This window comes from Numenius arquata, chromosome 4, assembly GCF_964106895.1.
Source record: "Numenius arquata chromosome 4, bNumArq3.hap1.1, whole genome shotgun sequence".
NCBI lineage: Eukaryota > Metazoa > Chordata > Aves > Charadriiformes > Scolopacidae > Numenius > Numenius arquata.
This window is the reverse complement of record NC_133579.1, coordinates 54,295,340-54,316,928: the sequence shown is the minus strand read 5'-3', so window position 1 is coordinate 54,316,928 and position 21,589 is coordinate 54,295,340.

The window sequence follows — 21,589 nt, the reverse complement described above, 5'->3', positions numbered from 1 at the left end:
GGACACTTATAAAAAGCCTTTATTATCTATTTGACATTCTTAAATTTTCACTGTTTTAAAAAAAGTTCAGCTTTAAAGTTGAGGATCAGCTTCATCTAATCAGGAAAAATGCCCACCTTGCACACAGAAACATGACTTCTCTTTCCTTTATTTTTCTAGTAATTTAACAAGGAAAGAAGATCATCTCCATGCCAACAATACATTAGGTAAGGAAATTGAATTGTCTCCAGCAGCGCCGCTGGAGCTTAGGTAGACACCTTTTCTTTGCTTTGTGAAAGAGTAACGAATTTGCAAGAACTTAATATGGATTTAATAGTTCTTCCAGATATGTACGATAATTAAGACCCTCCATGCATTTGTTATGAAATATTTCTCTTTTACAAGGTATTGCGTTAAAAACTGGGAAGACAGGTATCAGCAGATAATTTTCACACACATTACTCTGCATTAGGAGAAAAGACTTAATGCTTGGCTCAGATGTTATCAGTGGGTGGGGAGTTACGTCACTGCAAAGATCTGGAATCCTCTACCTGCCTGCTATTTCCCAGTGCATGTTTTGAGTCTTCCCCTCCCACAGCTCTGCCAGGGGACCTTCTTCTAGGTTTCATGAGGTCTGCTGGTATTTTTCCTCTTGACAGTTACATTAGTTCTCCACAGTTTCTATAATGAAAGGTGCACAAGGTCTGTTCTGAGTTCTTTCTAGGGCTAGAAGTCTGTAAGATATCAGAGACAATCCTACAGGATATAAATGTATATCTTGCAGTGATCCTCTCAGCTAGTATCAGTGTTTACCCCCCTCTCTTTGGCTGTTTAGGATCTGCTAGAGAAAGCTGTGGTCTCTTTCATTTATATCAGTATCAACTCACAATCTTTCTCAGCAGCTTAATAATATACCTGTGGCTGCTTCCTAGTGTTGCAACACTAAAGGACTTGTATCTGGCTTTTGAGTCTTTTTCTGTCAAAGAAGTACTTTTGCATAGAAGACAAGTTCCTGCTACAGTATAATGCATGATCTATTTCAAGGAGTTCACCAATTTCTAATATATGGCCAGAAAATGATGGTTGTGAAAGGATAATTGGCCAGCCATATGAAACAGCATTAACTGCCCTCACATATTTAGCTTAATAGTTTTCTTAAGGGCACTCATGTTTTCATGGTCCCAATAAAGGTTAACTGAGGTCTGCTGCAGAAAATCTTAGCTATGTTTAGCATTAGCTTGTTATCAGGTCAGCCCAAATACAGAGGAAGTTCTGCACCATTGTCCCAGATTTCTCATTTCCTTATTATTTATTTTTATTTTTGCTTCTAAAAATACATACATTGTATTGACTACAGTCTTCATGCCCTTTAATAGCTAAGTACATACTAGAAAGTAAAGTTTATACTGAAATGCTTTAATACTTTTACTTTTCCTAATGGAGACACTGAGAAAGCTTCTGTATTTATTTCATATGTTGCTCAATGGCATAACTGTAACTCGCTCGCTTTTTCTTTCCCTGAAATGTGGTGCAGCCAGCTTTTGCCAACAGATATCGTGGCGGTTCACATACATCACCAGTTCTCAATCATCTCCTGTCTGGTGTTACTGTGCAACAGCATGACTGGTGCTGCATTGCAATGGCAGTGGATTTGATCACTATTCTGATAGAACTGAATGGGTGACATTTTTCTATACTGTGTCTATATTAAAAGCCTTTGGCGGCTTAATTCTGGAAAATAAATTTGGCACAGAGATACCTCAAATATGCTCCTGCAACATGGATGCAGTTTGATCCCAAACTGATGCAACATATGGATTTTTGTGTTCTGAAATTGTTTCTTGTACTTCTTCCTTCATTACTTTTTAATACGTATATTTTCCTATTTCAAATTAAAGCATAGAAAATTATTTTCTTCTAGAAGATTCCTATTATTTGTTCATGTGTGCATATGCATATTAATTCCAACAGCAATAATGCAGACTGAAAAAGGAGATATTTTTTTGCCTTAGCCCCCAGCTATGAAGCAGTAAAAACAGACACAGCTTTAACCCCCAGCCCCTAGACAATCATAGATGGGACACATGCTGGTTTAGCCACCTGGTGTAATTTACACTAGAACTGAAGGTACTTCCAGCTCTGCCAGGTGTTGAACACATCAGGGGAGTGTTACAGAAGTTGTCTGCCACCATGCCACAGGAGAGTTCGTTCCCTCCTCTCTTTTCTTGATCTCCATCACCTTCTGGTCACAACTGACTGCCTGCCAACAAGCTGAGGGATGTTAGAACTAGTAACACAGCACTATCTCAAATAATACTGTCAAATCTGGTGTTCTGCTAGTTTAGGTCACTTTGTACTGATAGGAAGGTGGGGAGAAAAAAAAATCATAAAATCATAGAATGGTTTAGATTGGAAAGGACCTTAAAGATCATCTAATTCTAACCCCCTGACATGGACAGGGACACTTCCCACTAGACCAGGTTGCTCAAAGCCCCGTCCAGCCTGGCCTTGAACACTTCCGTGGACAGGGGATCCACAACTTCCCTGGGCAGCCTGTTCCAGTGCCTCACCACCCTCATAGTGAAACATCTATTCCTGATACCTAATCTAAATCTACCCTTTTTCAGTTTGAAGCCGTTACCCCTCGTCCTATCGCTACATCCCTTATAGAAGTGCCTCTCCAGCTTTCTTGTAGGCCCCCTTTAGGTACTGGAAGGCTGCTATTAGGTCTCCCTGGAGACTTCTCCAGGCTGAACAACCCCTACTCTCTGAGGCTTTCTTCACAGGAGAGGTGCTCCAGCCCTCTGATCATCTTTGTGGCCCTCCGCTGGACCCGTTCCAACAGATCCATGTCCTTTTTATGTTGGGAGCCCCAGAGCTGGATGCAGAACTCTAGGTGGGGTCTCATCAGAGTGGAGTAGAGGGGCAGAACCACCTCCCTCAACCTGGTGGCCACGCTTCTTTTGATGCAGCCAAGGATACGGTCGGCCTTCTGGGCTGCAAACACACATTGCTGGGTGGTTAATAAGAAGCCACACTGTGATGAGCAGCTGAACTTGCTGCTTTCAAGTTCAATCAGTTATGTTAGCTGCACTACTTAAGGATCATTGCATACTATGCAATATTTACATGAACAGTCATGCTGAAAAGAAGCAAGACAACAAGTCTTTTCTGGTTGTTTTTGGTGCACTAATAAGTACAGAACAGTAGATGTACTACAAAATACACTGAACGGTACATAGTAAGACTGTAAGACTGTAATTTCAATGAAAGTGCTCCGATAGACAAGAGAACAGGGAACACAGAATTGTTTCTTAACGTCACTGGAACTTTGACATAGAATTATGTCATTGAATTACAGTCTCACGTCTTTCTTTTTCATGTATAAAATGGAATTTATTTTAATAAAATGTGGAAAATGAAGTAGTGATGACAGCAAGTAATTTTTTAAGAGTTTTTTTTTTTAAGGGACCACTTTGCAATAACTCATTGAGAACTGGAAAAAAAATATATTTGTCAAAAAGTTTCAAAGTCCCTCTTCCCCCTCGTATTTCATGACATTTTTGTTACTATTTTGTACTGGGTTGCTTTCACTGAGAAATCAGTCTTTTCATTGCATTGTGAAGGCATTATTTATCTTGAAATAATCTGCAGACTGAAAAAAATATTTCTAGCAATGCAAAGCTTATCCTCCAAATGACTCTTTTTCCATCCAAAATCTTTTTTAATTACTAATGGATGCATAAATCAATATTGAGAGATATAGTGGTATGAAATGATAGGAGGGCAATAAGTTTCCCTGCCGAATTATTCAAGAGACATGCAAATAAAATACAAATATATATTTCTTGATATAATGCTCAAGACTGAAATTTCAAGGAAAACAGTCACAACAAATATAGTTCCACCAGTATGTAAGAATGTTATCTAACAGCCAGTTAAAACAGTGTTTGAATTCTCCTTCCCTCATTTTCTGTACGTGCACAGAAGGTAGTTTATGGTAAATGAGAAATCCCTACTAAAAACTCTAAGTAGGGCCAGCCCCTACTTAACATAGCTTATATCTGTAAAGTTATAAAAATGAGTTTTAGATTTGAGATCAATGATGACATACCTATTAACCCGTCAGATAGATTTTCACATTTGATACATCAGCACTTGCTAAACCTCACAGCTGAGTATCAAAACCGAGGTACAAAACACTAAAGCTAATAGCAGAAAGGTAGTAAGACTGATTTTCTTGGGTGGCTTTTCAGCTGTATGCCTCAATGTATGAGCCCTCTTTACCTGTCTTGTCAAGTTTTGGTAAAACAAGTAACAGAGAGAAATGGACTATCATAACCCAATACTGTTTTCTCTCTCTCAGAGGATAACTTTCAAATCTAAAGTTTTCCATAGACAGCCAGCTATAAGGAAACTTGTCTTCCAACTCATTCCAACACAACAGTAGAGCCAGGGCAACAGGCATCTGACTCTCATGTGTGGGACTATGCTAACCAGTGCTGAAAAGCAGCATTTGGTGGCGTCTGCCACAGTGGGGACCAGCATCTGGTTCTGTGAATTTTCCTGCTCTGCTGTATCTGTATCTTACACTAGAATGGAAGAGAAAATTGTTGACAAGTAATTTGCCCCCCAACCAAGACAGGGTAAGAAAAATCAGAGCAGAATAGAATGGAATAGACTAGACTAGACTAGAATGGAATAATTTCAGTTGGAAGGGACCTACAATGATCATCTAGTCCAAGCGCCTGACCAATTCAGGGCTGACCAATTTAAAGCATGTTGTTAAGGGCATTGTCCAAATGCCTCTTAAACACTGACAGGCTTGGGACGCCGACCACCACTCTAGGAAATGTGTTCCAGTGCTTGACCACCCTGTCAGTGAAGAAATGCTTCCTAATGTCCAGTCTAACCCTCCCCTGGCGCAGCTTTGAACCATTCCCACACATCCTATCCCTGGATACTAGGGAGAAAGGATCAGCACCTCCCTCTCCACTTCCCCTTCTTGGGAAGCTATAGACAGCAGTGAGGTCGTCCCTCAGCCTTTTTTTCTCCAAACTAGACAAACCCGAAGTCCTTAGCTGCTCCTCAGAGGACATGGTTTCCAGCCCTTTCACCAGCTTTGTTGCCCTCCTCTGGACACATTTGAGGACATTCACATCCCTCTTAAATTGTGGGACCCAGAACTGCACACAGTATTTAAGGTGAGGCTGCATCAACATGGAATGCAGCAGAATGACCACATCTTTTGACTGGCTGGTTATACTGTGTTTGATGCATCCCAGGATGCAGTTTGCCATTGTGGCTGCCCGGCCACACTGCAGGCTACTGAGCCTGCTGTCGACCAGTACTTCCAGTCCCCTTTCTACAGGGCTGCTGTCCAGCTGCTTGTCTCCCAGTACATACTTGAGTCCGGTGTTACTCCATCCAGACACAAGTAGAAGCAAAGTTTTAAACAAACAGTGAAAGTTCTTCAAGATTATTTCAAGGAAGACCAAATAATGTGGTCAAAGAAAGTTTAAACCAGCTCACTTTTCCAGAATAGCTCACGTGATCTGCAAGGGCAGTTAAGAAGTTAATTCGGGAAACAGTTCTGTTAAGACTCTCAGAGGTAACTAGATGCTGTGAGCATTTCCACACACAGAATCACAGAATGATACGGGGTTGGAAGGGACCTCTGGAGATATCTAGTCCAACCCCCCTGCCAAAGCAGGTCTACCTAGAGCAGGTTGCAGAGGAACGTGTCCAGGCAGGTTTTGAATGTCTCCAGAGATGGAGATTCCACCATCTCTCTGGGCAGCCAGTTCCAGTGCTCTGCCACCGTCAAAAGAAACACAGGTACAGTATGCAAACAGTTTCATAACTAGAAAGGAAGGAAACTACAGGTATTTAGTGACTTACTTGTGCTAAGCTTTAACTTAAGTGCCTCCCCCAGCTGTTTCTTTCTAGACAAAAAGATACTAAGGTACTTTTGTAAAGCACTAAAGTACCTTTGTAATCTTGAAACTGGGTAATAAACGTCTAGGAGTCTCATCCAACTACTTGAACATCTCCAACCAATTCTAGCTTATCAAAAACAAACCACCTGAAACACAGCACCTCACAAATGCAAGTCATTTAACCTTCCTGTAGCACCTACTTGCACATTCTTCAATTTCCACAATTTCCAATGACCCATATTTAGCTTTCTAAGCAAGCAGCAGGACACAGATAGAGATTTCATCCTCTGAGACTGATGTCATGAGGCTGAAACAAGCAATAGTTTTCCCTGCTGTGTTAGACACATGCTTGATCTGAGGAGTCCAATATCATACAAGAGGCCTATGGGAGAATTCTACGGGCTATGTAATAAAACAATATTTAGTAGATTAGGATGCCTTCCTTAGTACCTTAGTTTGAAAACCTACCCTTTCATGTAACAAAGCTTTTTGAAATAAGTTTAACTAAATTTCATTGTAATCAAAACCAATGAATTTCTCATAGCCTTTCAATTATACCAAAATCCTAAAACTTCCAAAGTGACACAAAGAAAATCATAACTGTATGTCAGTGAAATGCAGAATTTTGCCATTCTGTTCTATTAAATTCTGTAGAACACTGTCCAAAGTATTCAACAGATATAAGCCAAAGTTAAAGTGTAGATCCCATACATATAAATATACATATCCAAATCACCAACAAATGTCCCAGTATCTATGTTGTCACATATCTAAATGTCCACTTTATGGTAGAAACAAAATACTATATTATAAAATACAAAAAGATCAGGTTAGTCCGATTTGAAATACAGAAGTTAAGTTCAGAGAGCTTCATTGATCACCTTAGTTTTGCTCTTTCCTTTTTAATCCTATTTTCATCCCTAAGCCAGTCATTTTGAGTTTTTCCACTGATTGCCATCCCTAATTCCTTCCTGAATTTGCCTATGTTCTCATACTTCTTTTCTAGCTTTCTTGGTACCTTTTCAAGACATGAGACTGCAAAAAATGGGTAGAAAGAAGCAAAAGTTCTGGTTGTAAAAGAAAAAAAAAAAAAGCTCATTTGATCATTTATGCTGAACATAAATTTTAAGAATTACAACTGGAAACTATTCCAATATAGTCAAAGCAGAATATTTGTATTTTATTGAAACTCCCGTGTGGCTTTTTTTTTTTAATAAAATTGCATCTCTACTGAGAAACTCAAACTATTTTAAGCATTAAAAATGGTACTTTACAGTGAAAGGAAATTGTCTTAGAAATTTTGCACTGACTTGTTAATGTAAAAACGACTAGTGAGAAAGAAAAGGTCTTTTTAATTAAATATTTAGTTACATGTGTTTTGTATGGCATTCTTTATTTTTTTGACTTTCAGCTCATACCCATGTTAATTACACATTATGTGTGAATGTATTGCTTATGAATAAAAGCCAATAAGCAAAACTATATAGTTTAACTATTGATGCTAATAGGCTTTGAGTTGTCCCAGCACAAAGAAATATTTAGGTGCTTCCATAGATCACTGCAGAAAGAATTAATCTTCAGACAGAAAGAAGATTATTTTGGGGTGTGGATATTCTTGTGCTAACATCACATTTAACTAAAGTAGATTTTCAACTCCTATGGTATTTTTCCCCTGAATATGGGTATAAAGAGCAATCCCATGCTCTATCCTAGCAAATTAAAAGCTTAAGAGGAATAAAGTTCTTCTAGCCTTTGTCCTGGTAAGCTATCCAAATTCCCGATGCACTCTGTACTCGTTTTGGTTTGAATTCTAATTCTTTGAAGGTAAGCGGTCAGAATTATGCACAGAAATTCAGATCATGTTTTACTAAGCCCTTGTTCAATTGTACTAGTATTTCCCTCTATTGAGAAAAGATAGCATTATTATCAGATACAATATATTGGCAGTTCACATGTTTCTGCAATGAACAATGAACTAGTACACATAACCCTCTCTTCCTCGGCCATTTCCACTGGTGAATTTCTAGTTTAATGAAGGTTTCCATGATTAGATTGATGCATAATATGGCATCTTCTGCTATTAGCTTTAAGACCTATTTCGATTATTCCAGTTTTCAGAAAATAGGTGTTTTGGAACATTATTTCAGCATTCTCCCTATTAAGAATGTCCGTAATTTACTATTTGTGTCACATCATCTCTGAAAATATTGTTTACTACTTAATTATGAAAAATCTCATTATCCACCTAGTCTGACACTGAGGTTAATGTCGATGCTGTTCTCCTTTTACTTAATGGGCTACCCTTTTCACAATCCCTTTAGTAATTTCCTCTTATTTAAGTCAACTAATTTACCTTGTAGTACTCTACCGAGTGGTTTTGACCAGATAGGAGAGAGATACATTTATTTTGTCTGCAAAAATCACAACACTTGTTTAACAAAAAATACCCACTGAACACCTCCCCCTCATCAAAGAAATAATTAGAAGCTAGTTTCTCATTATTTACTTTTCAGTTTAATCTCATTTCAACTATTCTTTCTCTCTAAATTTGTTCTGGAGTATTGCTCACTCTTGGCCAAACATCAACAGCATGATACTTCTTCTTGCTCTTGTCAGTGTAGATTTTCACCTAGCAACAAGTGGTGCTGTTTGGTGCCATCATATGAATCATACTTATGCAATTTAAATATAAAAGTCTCAACCATTGTACAAAATTAAAAAAAAATATCAAACTATAATTAGAGTTATCTGAAACTTAAAGCTAGACAAATTTCACCTGCAGCTTTAGACTGATGAACAGATAATGGTGCAAGAACATACATCCTTATTCAGTGATGGGAAGGAAGTCTAAATGACTGCTTTTAGCCTGGTATGACCGTGGTAACTATAAAAATATTGTGCAGTCAACCAGAAAGATAGCTGCTAGGACTCGAGCCACTGAGATATTTTTGGATAACAGAAGATATAATCTGTTGTGAGTGTAGTTCACCAAAATGTCACGTTTAAGAATAATTCTAAGGGGCTAGAATTTGTTATGAAATAAATTTCGACCATCTTTGAAGTCTATTTCTCTTGCTAGTTCATCACCTTGTGCTGCATCATGTTAACCAAAATGAATGGCAATACAGTTAATGTACTCAGCAAAGCCTTAAAGAAAAACAAAACAGAACAACAAAAAAATGAATAAAATCCCCAAACAGGCTAATTCCTATCCTCACTTTGAACAAATCCCAGTATTTGAACAAACAGCCCTTAGAAATACCTCTTCCACATCTCTGTGCTGGAGGTTGTTTTCTAAGCTCAATTTTTGAAAATTAAGTCTTTTACTTTAAGAAAAGTAAAGTGTCTTGAAGACACAGCCAGGAATAACTGACAGATCCAGTGACTGCTAGTTAGAATGCTGAATATGCCTGCACTGTGCTACTATGAAATTTCTAGACAAACAGAATCCTAAAGGCAAGAATTTTCTGTAAAACTTTTTGTGCACACACAATAATGAAGTCTACACTAGCAGTCAAAATATGTGAAATAATAATAAGGGGCTGATTTAAGGCAGGATCCTGTGTCAACTGCAAAATTGGAGCTTCTGAAAAGCTGTATAACAGATGTTGTTAACATTCTGTTCACCGTTATGTGCTCAAGATGTAACTTATTAGGATATATATTTTTTTTTCAAATGCCTTTTCATAGAGTTCCACATGACAAGCTTCTGATTAAACCTTGGACAATTTAGATCCAGGGTGTAGCATGGTGATAAATAAGAATGTACCTGAGAAACAGAAAAAAAAGTATCTCTGAGAATTTCAGAAAAGTTATTCAACTCTGAGGGTTAAGGAGATTCTCAACTGCTTTTTACATTTACTCCATACAGCTTTAACATTTAACATTAACATCAAAGAAAGCTGGGCAAGGATTAGAATTACTCTATAAGCAAACTAACTTAAAGCAAACAAAATTAAAATATATCAGTATAGTTAGGTTTATGTTAGCACTTCTAGAGAGATGAACGATGATTGAATATACAGCTAGGGAGAAGAGGGGAGATTTAGATTAGATATTAGGAGGAAATTCTTTACTGTGAGTGTAGTGAAGCACTGGAACAGGTTGCAGAGGGAGGTTGTGGATGCCCCATCCCTGGAAGTGTTGAAGGCCAGGCTGGATGGGGCTTTGAGCAACCTGCTCTAGTGGAGGTGTCCCTGCCCATGGCAGGGGGGTTGGAACTCAATGATCTTTAAGGTCCCTTCCAACTCTAACCATTCTATGATTCTATGATTGAATGGGAAAAGTAAGATGGTTTTTATATCACTAATCTCTCTGCATCTTTTGTATATAGGAGAAAAAGAGGACAAGAGAATGGAATATGCTTAGTGTGAACACTAAATACTAGGTCGTTTCAGATGCTGTAGATCTGTTTGTAAACTAAATTCCTAAAAATGACACCAAAGATAAGTCTGGTGATGACCACAGACTGGGACCATCAGTGGTATATCTGGTCTATGACTTTTCCCCAGTAGTATTTTATAGCAGGTGAATTACAGCAAAATGCAAGACATCATCACAATCTTGCCCCAGATTATTATTTAAATCAGCCTCTCCATCCTCTGTCCTCTCTCAGTGGGCTTATTCCCAGAGAGAGGGTGGCTCTGTCCCATCCAAAACCTGAGGGATTTACACATTGTTAATGCCATGCCATAACTTGGATGGTTTTTTTCATTCATTCCCGTGTCCAACCTTTTTTAAAGACCTCCAGCATGTCAACTTGTCTGACATACTGTGTAATAAGTTTTTCAGATTCCTTGTGTGGTTCAGGAAGACATTTTGTGTAGTTCAGGAAAGCATCACTCTTTTATTTACTTTAAATCAGACACTCTGAAGTTGATTAAATGCAATCCCACTTTTGTACTATGAGCATGCAGGGACATAAATGCCTTTCCTTCTCCTACCCTCCTAATACCACTTATTAACACATTTAGATGTCTTCTCTCTAAATGTCGCCTCCACTGTCTGGTGTGAAGCTTTCAGTGTAGAATGGCAGAAATTTGGCAAGAGCTGCACAGAGATGTGCTTCAGGATCAGGCAGCTGCAGCTGTATGTGGTTCCCCAGGTTCTTCATCCCTCTACAGGCACATAGGAAGCACAATGGTGCCATTTAACCTTCTTCCATCAGACCTGCTCATGGAAGCTAGTAAAGGAGAATCCCGTATGAACAAATACATTGTCTGTTTCAACATGTCCAAAGACTAGAAATTTCCCTGGTCCTTATCCTAAGAAAATCGCCAAATAGCAGAAACATGAATTTCAAAACAAGAAGCCAGCAACAGCTACGCTTTTGAGGAAATGAGAATGATCATCTCTCCCTTCCTAGCCTTCAACACTTGTTATGTAACTGATGGCTTCACCAGTGGGAAGATAATCAGCTGAGATGCCAGCTGAGAATCAGGCTGAAATAATTTTGATGAGTAGACCCCATTTAAAACTCTGTTCTTAGCCATACTCCGGGGAGCACTGGAACAGGCTGCCCAGGGAGGTTGTGGAGTCCCCTTCTCTGGAGATTTTCAAGACATGCCTTGATGCAGTCCTAAGTAATGTGCTCTAGGCAATCCTGCTTTAGCAGGGGAGTTGGACTAGATGATCTCTAGAGGTCCCTTCTAACTCTGACAATTCCATGATTCCGTGATTTATATTTCCTCATGACATGGAAATGATGTTCCCATTACATAAATACCCTATGTTTTAAATCTTTCTTCATTTGAATGTGTCTCCATATTTCCAGGTATTTTCTTCATTCATCTCTGCTCTTCTGCTGTCATATGCAGAACTAAAAATAGTATTTCAGGGAAGAAGACAGGACTGGTATGTGCTGCAGCATTTTTCAGCATTTTTCTTTATGCCACGTATCCCTAACATGTTGTTCATTTTTGAATGTTTTCTAATTTCCCCACACAGCAAAGCAAACTTTAAAAGAGTGAGTTACAGAGCGCTGCTTTTATTTATGAAGCATGGAAATAAATGGTTAAGAGTAAATATAACTGAGTCATATAAAATCTTAATTTTGGGACAAATAACACAGTTTGATTCATCATCCATTATAACTCCGATCAGACAGAAAAGTCTCGAAAGAAATGCAATAAAGTGGTGTGGGGAGATGATCCAAGGGCAGTGCTTTGGTCAGGGGTCTGACCTTTCCTTGTGCTGGGCCCAATCTTGCCCAGCAACTGCAAGCCCTGAAATTGCTCTGCAACAGTGATGTGATGCTGCTGGGTGGTGACCACAGAAACCCCCAAGGAAGGGTGTAGAAACTGTTCCCTGAGAGCCTGACTTGAACACTCCTGAGGAAAGGCTGGCCCGTGCCTTGGTGATCTCCCCTTGATTGGAACTCCAGTTAAGGATACTTCCCAGGAAATGGAGTGATGCCTACTAGATAGATTATAAGCAATTTGAAATAGAAGCAGAAGAGTCACCACTTGCAGGGTGGTGTAATTGTTATGTACTTCATAGGTGCCTTATCCTAATAAATCTCACTTGGTTTCTTGGACTTGGAACCTTGTTCCTTCAAGGGCTAGTTAGCAGCAGAAGGTCTAACTGCCATGCCACAAGTAGAAAAAGGTTTTGACAACACTATACTGGGTCTGGCTGGTATGGAGTTAGTTTTCTTAGTAGCAGTCCTTATGGTGCTGTGTTTTGGATTTGTGATTAAAACAGTGTTAATAGCACAGCAGTGTTTTGGCTAATACTGAACAGCACTTGCACAGCAGCAAGGCTTTCTCTTTTTCCCACTCTGCCCCCTCCCAGCGAGTAGGCTGAGGGTGGGCAAGGGATTGGGAGGGGATGCAACTGGACAGCTGATCCAGGTTGAGCAAAGGGGTATTCCGTGTCATATAACGTCATGCTTAGCAATAAAAACTCGAGTTGGGAGTGGGAGGCAGGATTGTTCGGTAGGTAGCTGTTGCTCAAAGACAGGCTGGGCATCAGTCTACTTGTTGGAGGTGGTGAGAAACTGACTTTGTGTGGGTTATTTTGTTTTGGTTTTCTTTCTCTTTCCTTATTAAACTATGTTTATCTTGACCCATGAGTTTTTTCGCTTTTGCTCTTCCTATTCTTTCCCCCTGTCCCACTGTGTGGGGAGTGAGAAAGCAGCTGTTTGTTGCTTACGTGCCTGACGGAGTCGATTTATATGCAGGAAGTAATAAATATAAACTCCCTTCTAAGCAAAATGATTTAAAAAAAAGTTTTGGTGTATTTAGTGATCTTTATTCACTCTTAGGTAGTGTGGTTATATGCCAAATTTGCTTCTCTGTTTCATTAAATAAAAATGTTCTTAGGCAGTTAAACAACAAATGCCAGTAGCCCTTCCACTTGGAGCTGAATTTTTCTAGTGGTAGAAAATTTACTCTGGAACAAAAGAAAGGGTACAGTTAGCTAACAATTCTTTCAGTAGCGGTGACAGGTTTCAAAAAAAATATCACTGTTCTTACTTACCTGGGAGCAGTTCTGTCTAGTTCAGGACTTTGTGCAGCACACCTGAGAAAGCATGAAGGAGTAAAAAGAAGCAACTAGGGTCATAGATGGCTCTTATGCTGGCAAGAGATGTAGTTTGTCACCTGTCTGGCTTTGTCTTGTCCCAGAAATTCAGTCTTTTAGCTTAGGTACAGATAATTACTGTGGTTGCCAACAATTGAAATAAACTGTATTAGAGATGGAACAAAGTTTACTGTCATTTAAATCTAAGACATGGCAAAGAATCTCACTATCAGGAACACCTAGCCTAAAAGTAGGACATGGGGGTGTGGGCAAGAGAGCTTTCTTAGCCGTCCCTAGCCAAAAATAACTTGTCCTTTAATCTTGATTTATGTCATGGCACTCGCATTTGCTCAAGTGCAATTTTCGAAAGTGCCCATCGAATTTCTTTGGATAATAAACTTTACCTATTCCACTAAAATGATGCTAATTTTCCATTTTCTGCTGATGTTTCCATTTCGTTTATGCAAAATTCCTTCCACAGTTGCAAAAGGATTCTGAATTTTTCCTCAGGCCCGTGGTGTGGTCCCAAGTAGCTAATGAAATATCTTTATTATACTTTCAGTGTCAATTTTAGGTGAAGCTGTGCCTACAAACAACCAGTTAATTCCCCTAATGAATTCTCTGAGGTTAAGCTGACAACTGACACTTATTATATTAAAGTGTTTTGCTTGGTGAACAAAATAAAAAAGAAACATACTATATGGGAGTAGATTAAAGTGTTAAGACTGAGAGACCTCATTATGGGTCTTAAAATAATAGTATCCTCAATGGATTCAAATGACTGCAGCCATTTTGCATCCAGTTTTGCATAAAATTGCAAAAATTTGCATATATTTACTATAATTTCTTCCTCCATGCAATGGATTTTACTGCCTGTTTCTTATTGCAAAAAAAAAAAACCCAAACAAATTCAGAACAAAGCCACAAGATTTTTATACCTGAAAGAATATTAATGCAAATAATCAACATTCTTTCCCTCCACAAATAAAAACCTCCCTTTGAAATTCCCTTGAAGAAAGCTAAGGTAACACTGTATACTTTTGGAAAGTGTTGCGCATGTAAGATATAATAGATATGCCAAAACATTAATACTGAGTCACTGTAACATTGTTATTACTGTTATATCCCTTCCCTTGAGATATTCAAGGTGAAGCTCGACGAGGCCCTGGGCAACCTGGTCTAGTTGGGGGTGTCCCTGCTGACTGCGGGGAGGTCGGACTAGATGACCTTTGGAGGTCCCTTCCGGCCTGGACCAATCTATGAATCTATGAATCTATGAATTTATTTCCTGGTACCTTAGATGACTAAAACCTGCTGAAGATACATAAGACAAGACAGAAAACTATCCTATGCAGATACTGTGTTGGAAGATACACATCATCTTGCAAGATTATTAAGTGTTCTTTAAAGCAAATCCTAAAGTGAAGGAAGCTCCTCTGAACGAGCCCTGACAGTATTAAGAGTAGAATTTGGCTTCATTGATATGTAACACATTCCAGGTGACTTCTCGATGCGTTGCCTTGACACATTTCATAGGTGTGTTCATGCTCAGTACCTTGTATATTGTCAGCTTACTGAATAGCAGTCATCTGTATTATTTATAGTAGTGACAGAGGTGAATAATTTGTATATTCACAAATTTTCCTAATCTCACACTCCACTTATCACTTTATTTGTGCTAAAGTAGTAGCTCTCTCTCTCAAAACAATGATGTTGTTATCCTGTTATCTTAAAAAGAAGCATAACTTTTTGTCTTTGAATACTTCCTCATTATATTCAATATGTTTATTTCAGTTAATTCACTGAGAAGTTGCATGTTTCATGTAAATCCTTAACTGTCTTTTCCAATGTTGCTTATCATTACAAATTAAAGCATAGGATGCTTGGACTTTTGTTTTCAAATAGGCTTAAATTGCAGTACAACATGGAGAGTGATTTAAAATCATTGGAGGACTTCAAATTTTATAGGCACTTCAGTATGGAATTTAAAGCACTCCAATAATTTTAAATCACTCTGCATTGCACAAAGCAATTTAAATTTATTGGAAGTGAAATTTGGAAGCGACCAGGGTTCTGGGCATTGCAGCATACACTGGTTTAAAATTACAAGAGTGCTTTAAATTTTTATAAGCCCTTCATTTAAAGATCAGGGCTCTGGCCTGGGATGGTGTCATTTAAAGTTGTTAGAGGTTTTCCCACTTGAATTCAAATTAAAAAAAAATAATATTAGAGCTCTTCTCAGAATAATCTTACATTATTTTACTTAAGAAGAGATCCAAAATCCAATTTAAAAAGGAAAAAAAAAAAAAGCAAACAAGGTATGATCCTGTAAAAGCTATCTCATCCTATTCTTTTCAGAGAAAGCTCTTGCAACACTGTCTTTTGTTATAGTACCCTGATGGATTTCTTTTTTTCTAACATAAAGAGTAAATAAATGTCAGACAGATTTCAGTACACTTTATGCAGGTGAAATTTTCTTTAACTCAAAATGACAGTGAAATTGTTAAGAAATCAAATGTCACGTTAAACAAAGGCCCCCACCCTACCAACCATGGGATTAAGTTTAAACTGTTATGATTAGTTTCAGAATCATAATAGAATAATTGAGGGTTCTCTCCTATTTTAGAGGATTGCTGATCTCTTTCTTGGCCTCAGATACCTTGAGCTTCCAGCATTATTTCTGATTCCTTATGATTATGTGTACTTTTTCCTGGGGGAAAGGGGAGGTAGGGAAATAGGGAGCTGTTTTTTTGAAAAACAGGCCCCAAGTTCAGCAGCAAGTAAGAGCTGAGGCACTGTGAGTATATGTGAGATATTTCAGTGTTTAAAAGACCTTTTGTCTAAGCTCCCTTTATAAAACTAAAGGAAGGTGAAGATGAGCTAATGAACTGTGGTAGGTGAGGCACATTATGGAAGGGGCCCAGGAGGATTCTTTATTTAGGAGAAAAGCCATCTTATTTGTGTTACAGTACTCTTCCTCCAAATAAAGCCAATCAGGACCCAGATAAATTTTATTTGAACTCTGAGTATTGTCAAGTCCAGCCTACTTCAACTGTGATTTGAGGATTTCATGCTGGAGTAATTTTAGGGAAAACTTGCAGGAAGAGATAAGGCTGCTGCAGTGGTATTCACCTTCTCCCCATCGTGTACCAAAGGCCTCACAGTTACAGATTACTGCCCCATGAGACATCATGCAATTATTACTGCAATGCAACGTGTCTCTGCCATGCAAAGGTAAAATTTAATTATTTTCATGAATTATGTTTAAAACTGTTCTTCAAACTTGTCCCAAGCCTACTAACCACCTTTACTCTCAACAAGAAAAAAAAAGCAAACCAAAACAAACCTACAAGCAAAAGTATAATAAAAATATACACATAATGAAGCTATGCAAATAAACCCCAACTATCCTTTTCCCTCTCCCTTCTGTATCTGCGCCTCATCTAGAATAATCCTGTAGGCTTCACAGAACAGGAGCATGTTTTTAACTCCACTGTAAGAAGTTTAACACAGTACAGGTATTAATAGCTATACTGATGTCGAAAGAACAAAGTTAAAAGTTTATCAAGAAGCTTCGGTTGGGACGTGTTGAGACATCAATGAACTACGTAACTTTGAATAGGATGTGAAATGAAACAATGTGTCTTACATGTTCTTTTGCAGTTGCTAACCTAGACATAAGATTCCAAAAAATACAACTTCTGGACCAAAGTCCAGCCAAGAGTGTATCCCAAACTAACCTTGGGTAATCATAATGCTAAAATACAGAGCCCTTTGTGAATAATGAGCATGCTAATCAGGTAACCTCCCTAAATGTTTTAAACATGGGCTTAGATGCTTATGCATAGTTAGGAGTGGTGAGTGAATCATAATTAACCAATTGGTTGTATTTTGTCGTTATAAATACCAGGCAGCAGGAAACACATGGTGTGCTTGCTGTTTTTAAAAGCCCAGCACCCAATTCTGCAGAATTGAAATAAAAAACAAGTATCTTGACTCAGTGTGTTGATTTGCTTTCGCATACCAGGTGAAGAACCCTTATTTAGGGACAATACAGTCTTCCATATGTGTACAACCATCCATGTGGGCAGAAAGTAGAATAAATGCTTACAGGATAGAGCCCTGTACCGGGTGCGGGTGCCCCGGTGCCGGCGCTGGTCGCTGCCGGGCGGCCCCTGTGGCGAGGGGCCGGGGCTGCCCCGTGCCGGACACAGCCGGTTCCCGCCGGCTCCAACGGCCCCACCGCAGGGCACAGCTGAGCCCCTCAGCCACGGGCGGGCGCCGCGGGGAAAAACTGTGTCAGAAAGGGCAAAACGCTGCCCGGCAGCCGGGGCTGAGGGAAACCGGGTGAGAAACGGCCCTGCCAGCCCCGAGGGGAGAGCGGGAGGAGGGGAGGAGGGGCTCCGGGCGCCCCCGCAGAGATGCCCCCGCAGAGATGGCCCCGGGAGAGAGAGACCCCGCTGGGGCAGGGGTTTGCCGGCAGCCCCTGGGAAGGGCCCGGGCTGGAGCAGGGAAAAGGGTGAGGAGGCAGGAGCGGCAGAGAGGAGCTGGCGTGGACTGATCGCAGACCCCCATTCCCCAGTGCCCCTCAGGAGATGGAGGTCGAGGAGTCGAAAGTGTAGGGGTGAAGGTGATCCTGGGAAGAAAGAAGAGGGTGAAGGGTTTTCATACTTGCCTTTGTTTCTCACCATACAACTCTCTCTTAATTGGCAATTACTGAATTTTCCCCATGTCGAGTCTGTTTTGCCTGCAACGGTAACTGGTAAGGGATCTCCCTGTCTTTATCTCAATCCATAAGCTTTCAAATTCCTGTTCTTTCGTGTTTTCCATCCCATCCTTTAGAAGGGGGGAGGAGGGGGACTAAATGAACATTTGTATGGCAGTTTGGCTGTTGGCCTATGAAAACCCACCAAAGCTGGTTGGTCTAAAGCTGCTTCAAAGAATTTTCAGTAAAACAATGGCTTTTGCAAGTGTGAACTGTAAGGGTAATCTCAAATACCATACTATGGACAGCTGAAGTAGAGAACTACATCTAAAGAACTACAATGGTTTATACAACTGAAATATCGTCTCTCCATTTCTGAAAGCAAATGTAGTTGTTTTCGACCAGGGCTGGGCATCACACATTACAGATTTTAGGCCAATTATTAAGAGAAATAAAGATGAAAAAACTAAACCCAAATTTTCTTTTGAGTGATAACAGTTCTACTGCCATAGATGAAGTGTGATGTGCGGAGTACTTAAAAGTATTCTTGAAAAATCTATAGAGCCAGCCTCTTGGCACCAATAAATTATTACTTCATCAGATGTTTTTTTAATAGGATGCCATTTTGACAGAGAGGGGCCCGCAGATTTTTTAATTATTTCTTTTCTTTTTCTCTTCTAATAGAAGTCAGCCCCAATGCATATTGTCAAGCACTTCAGGAGTGATAAATAAACTAGCTGGAAGCTGCCATGCATACATTCTGATTAGAAGGAAATACAGAAGACTAATTTCTGGTAGCTGAACTTTCACAGTCTGGCAGACACCTTCACAAATGAATCCAGAGTGGTTGTTTACAGTAACTTGCTTCCAGTGCCATTCTTTATAATTTAATTGTAAATGAAAGAGTTTTACTGTAAACATATGCGAGGTTCCCCCGCTCCGCTGCCCTGGGAGACTGAAAAGGTAAAATGAATAATAATTTTTAATATCCCCTTTAATAACAGTGCTACACCTAACCTACAGATAAACTCCATATCTTCACAAAATGTTATCTTTGATTACTTAGAACCGCATAGTGGTTGAGGTCAGAGGGGACCTCTGGAGATTGCCTGGTTCATCTCCCTGCCTAAGCAGGATCAGGTACAACAGGTCTAGACTAGACTGGGCTAGAATATTTCAGTTGGAAGTGACCTACAATGATCTAGTCCAACTGCCTGACTAATTCAGGGCTGACCAAAAGCTAAAGCATGTTATTAAGGTCATTGCCCAATAACTAGACAAGCCCAAAATCTTGGGTTACAGAAGACCAAGCCCAAAATCCTTAGCCGCTCCTCATAGGACATTCCTTCCAGTGCTTTCACCAGCTTTGTACCCTCCTCTGGATGCATTCAAGTACCTTCACATTCTTCTCAGATGTGCCCTCTAGGATATAGGAACTATCAATCATATGGTTCAGATGTGACCATTTAAAAGTATAGGAATTTATATTAAGCTGAAGCTGAACAATTCATTTTTCCTCTACTGAATACCAGTGCTGGATTTTTTTGAATTACTGAAAAAAATACGTTATTCCTTAATATATATTAATTCTTACAGTTTAGCCATGCTTTCCTGCTCCTATTTTTCTTCCTCAAGAAAGTTTCTTCCATTCAGTTACAAAAAAAAAAAAAAAAAAAAAAAAAAGATTACTTATAAGACATCCCATTCAGATTTATGAATGATAACAATTGAATAGTGGGTGTGCGGTGAACAATCCATTTTGGTCATAAACTCTGACTGCTAGAGTCACAAAGAAAAACAAGCAAAAAAAAGCCAGTAAGCAAATAACAAAACCACAACAAAGTTACCTGATTTCTTCACAAGTAATTCTCTTTCATTCTGTTCTCTGGATCATTGAACTCATTTATTCTTGACTTCAACATTTGTCAAACCTTCCTTTCTAGAATCTTCCAACTTTGGCTGCAGTCAGACATTGAGGAATATCAGATCTGCATATTTTCAGATCGCCTGAAAACAGGAATATAGTCTACTTGGACTGCATTTGTGCACTTTTTTCAAATTAGTCGCAGCACATAGAGCAGTGGTTGCATTGTTTGATACAGTGGCTGCATTGCAATCTGTCTTCTACTCAACTTCATTCATGCATCCCATAACCCACTGCAGATTTATTTATGTGCAACTCCTTTAGGTAGCCAGCCAGCACTTCCAAGGTCAGTTATTACCCTAGTAAAAGCATGAGGCCACGAACAGGATGTCATACCACTAACAGCTATCACTAACGCCTATTGCTAACACATAACTACCACATACCACTACATTTTTTCTTCTCCTGGATGGCGTTTGCAGACTATGTGATGATGTAAACTGAATCTTTTCCTTGTTAGCAAGTCTAAAGAAGCTCTTGTCAAGGGGAGGCTGGCGATGTAGATTCATGCAACTTCCCAGCACTGGGAACAATATTCCTATGGCCCGTGTTCAGAAAGATGAGGTAGAGAGAAGGAACAGTAGGAGGGCCTGGCTGCCAACTATTGATTTTCTGATTTCTGTCAGAAAGAAGCAGGTGAATCAGGGCAGCAGATCTGTTGACTCCCATCCTGTATAGTGGCTGAGTCTCTGAAAAGAGGAAACTGGTGGCAGTGGGTCATACAACACATACAACAAAAGCCGGAAGGAGAGAAAAGCAGTTTTGTGGACGTCTGCGTCAAGCTTACTGCCCACTTTGGCCCAAACTGTGACAAGGGGTGACTGTCATCATAGAGATCATCAATGCCTGCAGCCAGCACTACTCAGTGCTGTTCAGCTGAGGACCAGGACTCCACATTTCAGGCAACTTTCTGCCAGTCAGTGACTGCTGAGACCAGGCTGGCCATGAGCAGTAGGGATGGACAAAGCCCCAGCAATCCGTACATCTGTGGGGCTTCCGAACTGCAATGTGAAATCCAGTCAGAGCCCCTCTGTGTACCCAACACCATCGATCCCAATTCAGGTGACTTTTGGTTTCTGATGATTCCCTATTTCACTATTATTAATTCCCTAAGACTTGGCAGGGTACGTAGGGCCTATGTTTTCCATTTTTTCACTCTTACTTTGCCTCAATTACAAGACCATTGATGAAACTCAGGCCTGCAGAGATAAGTGGTGCAGTCTTGAGTGGTGGCATCGTTATGGTTTAAGGAAAAGTGACTGACATCAAGGAAAAAAAAAACTTTTGTCCAGCTAGGATTTTTGCAAAATATGGACAAAGGAAGCCCACTTCTTATGTAGTGACTAGAAGAATCTTCTAAAAATTAGCAGCAACCATGGGTAGGCCTGAATCTGGTGAGCTTACAAGGAGGAGGTAATGAGTTCCCCTAAACAGCCTTACACAGCTGGGGACAGCTGGAAACTGCAACTTCAGGTCAATGAAATGACAAAGGGATTGTAGAAGGAAATGTGGTGGGTTATG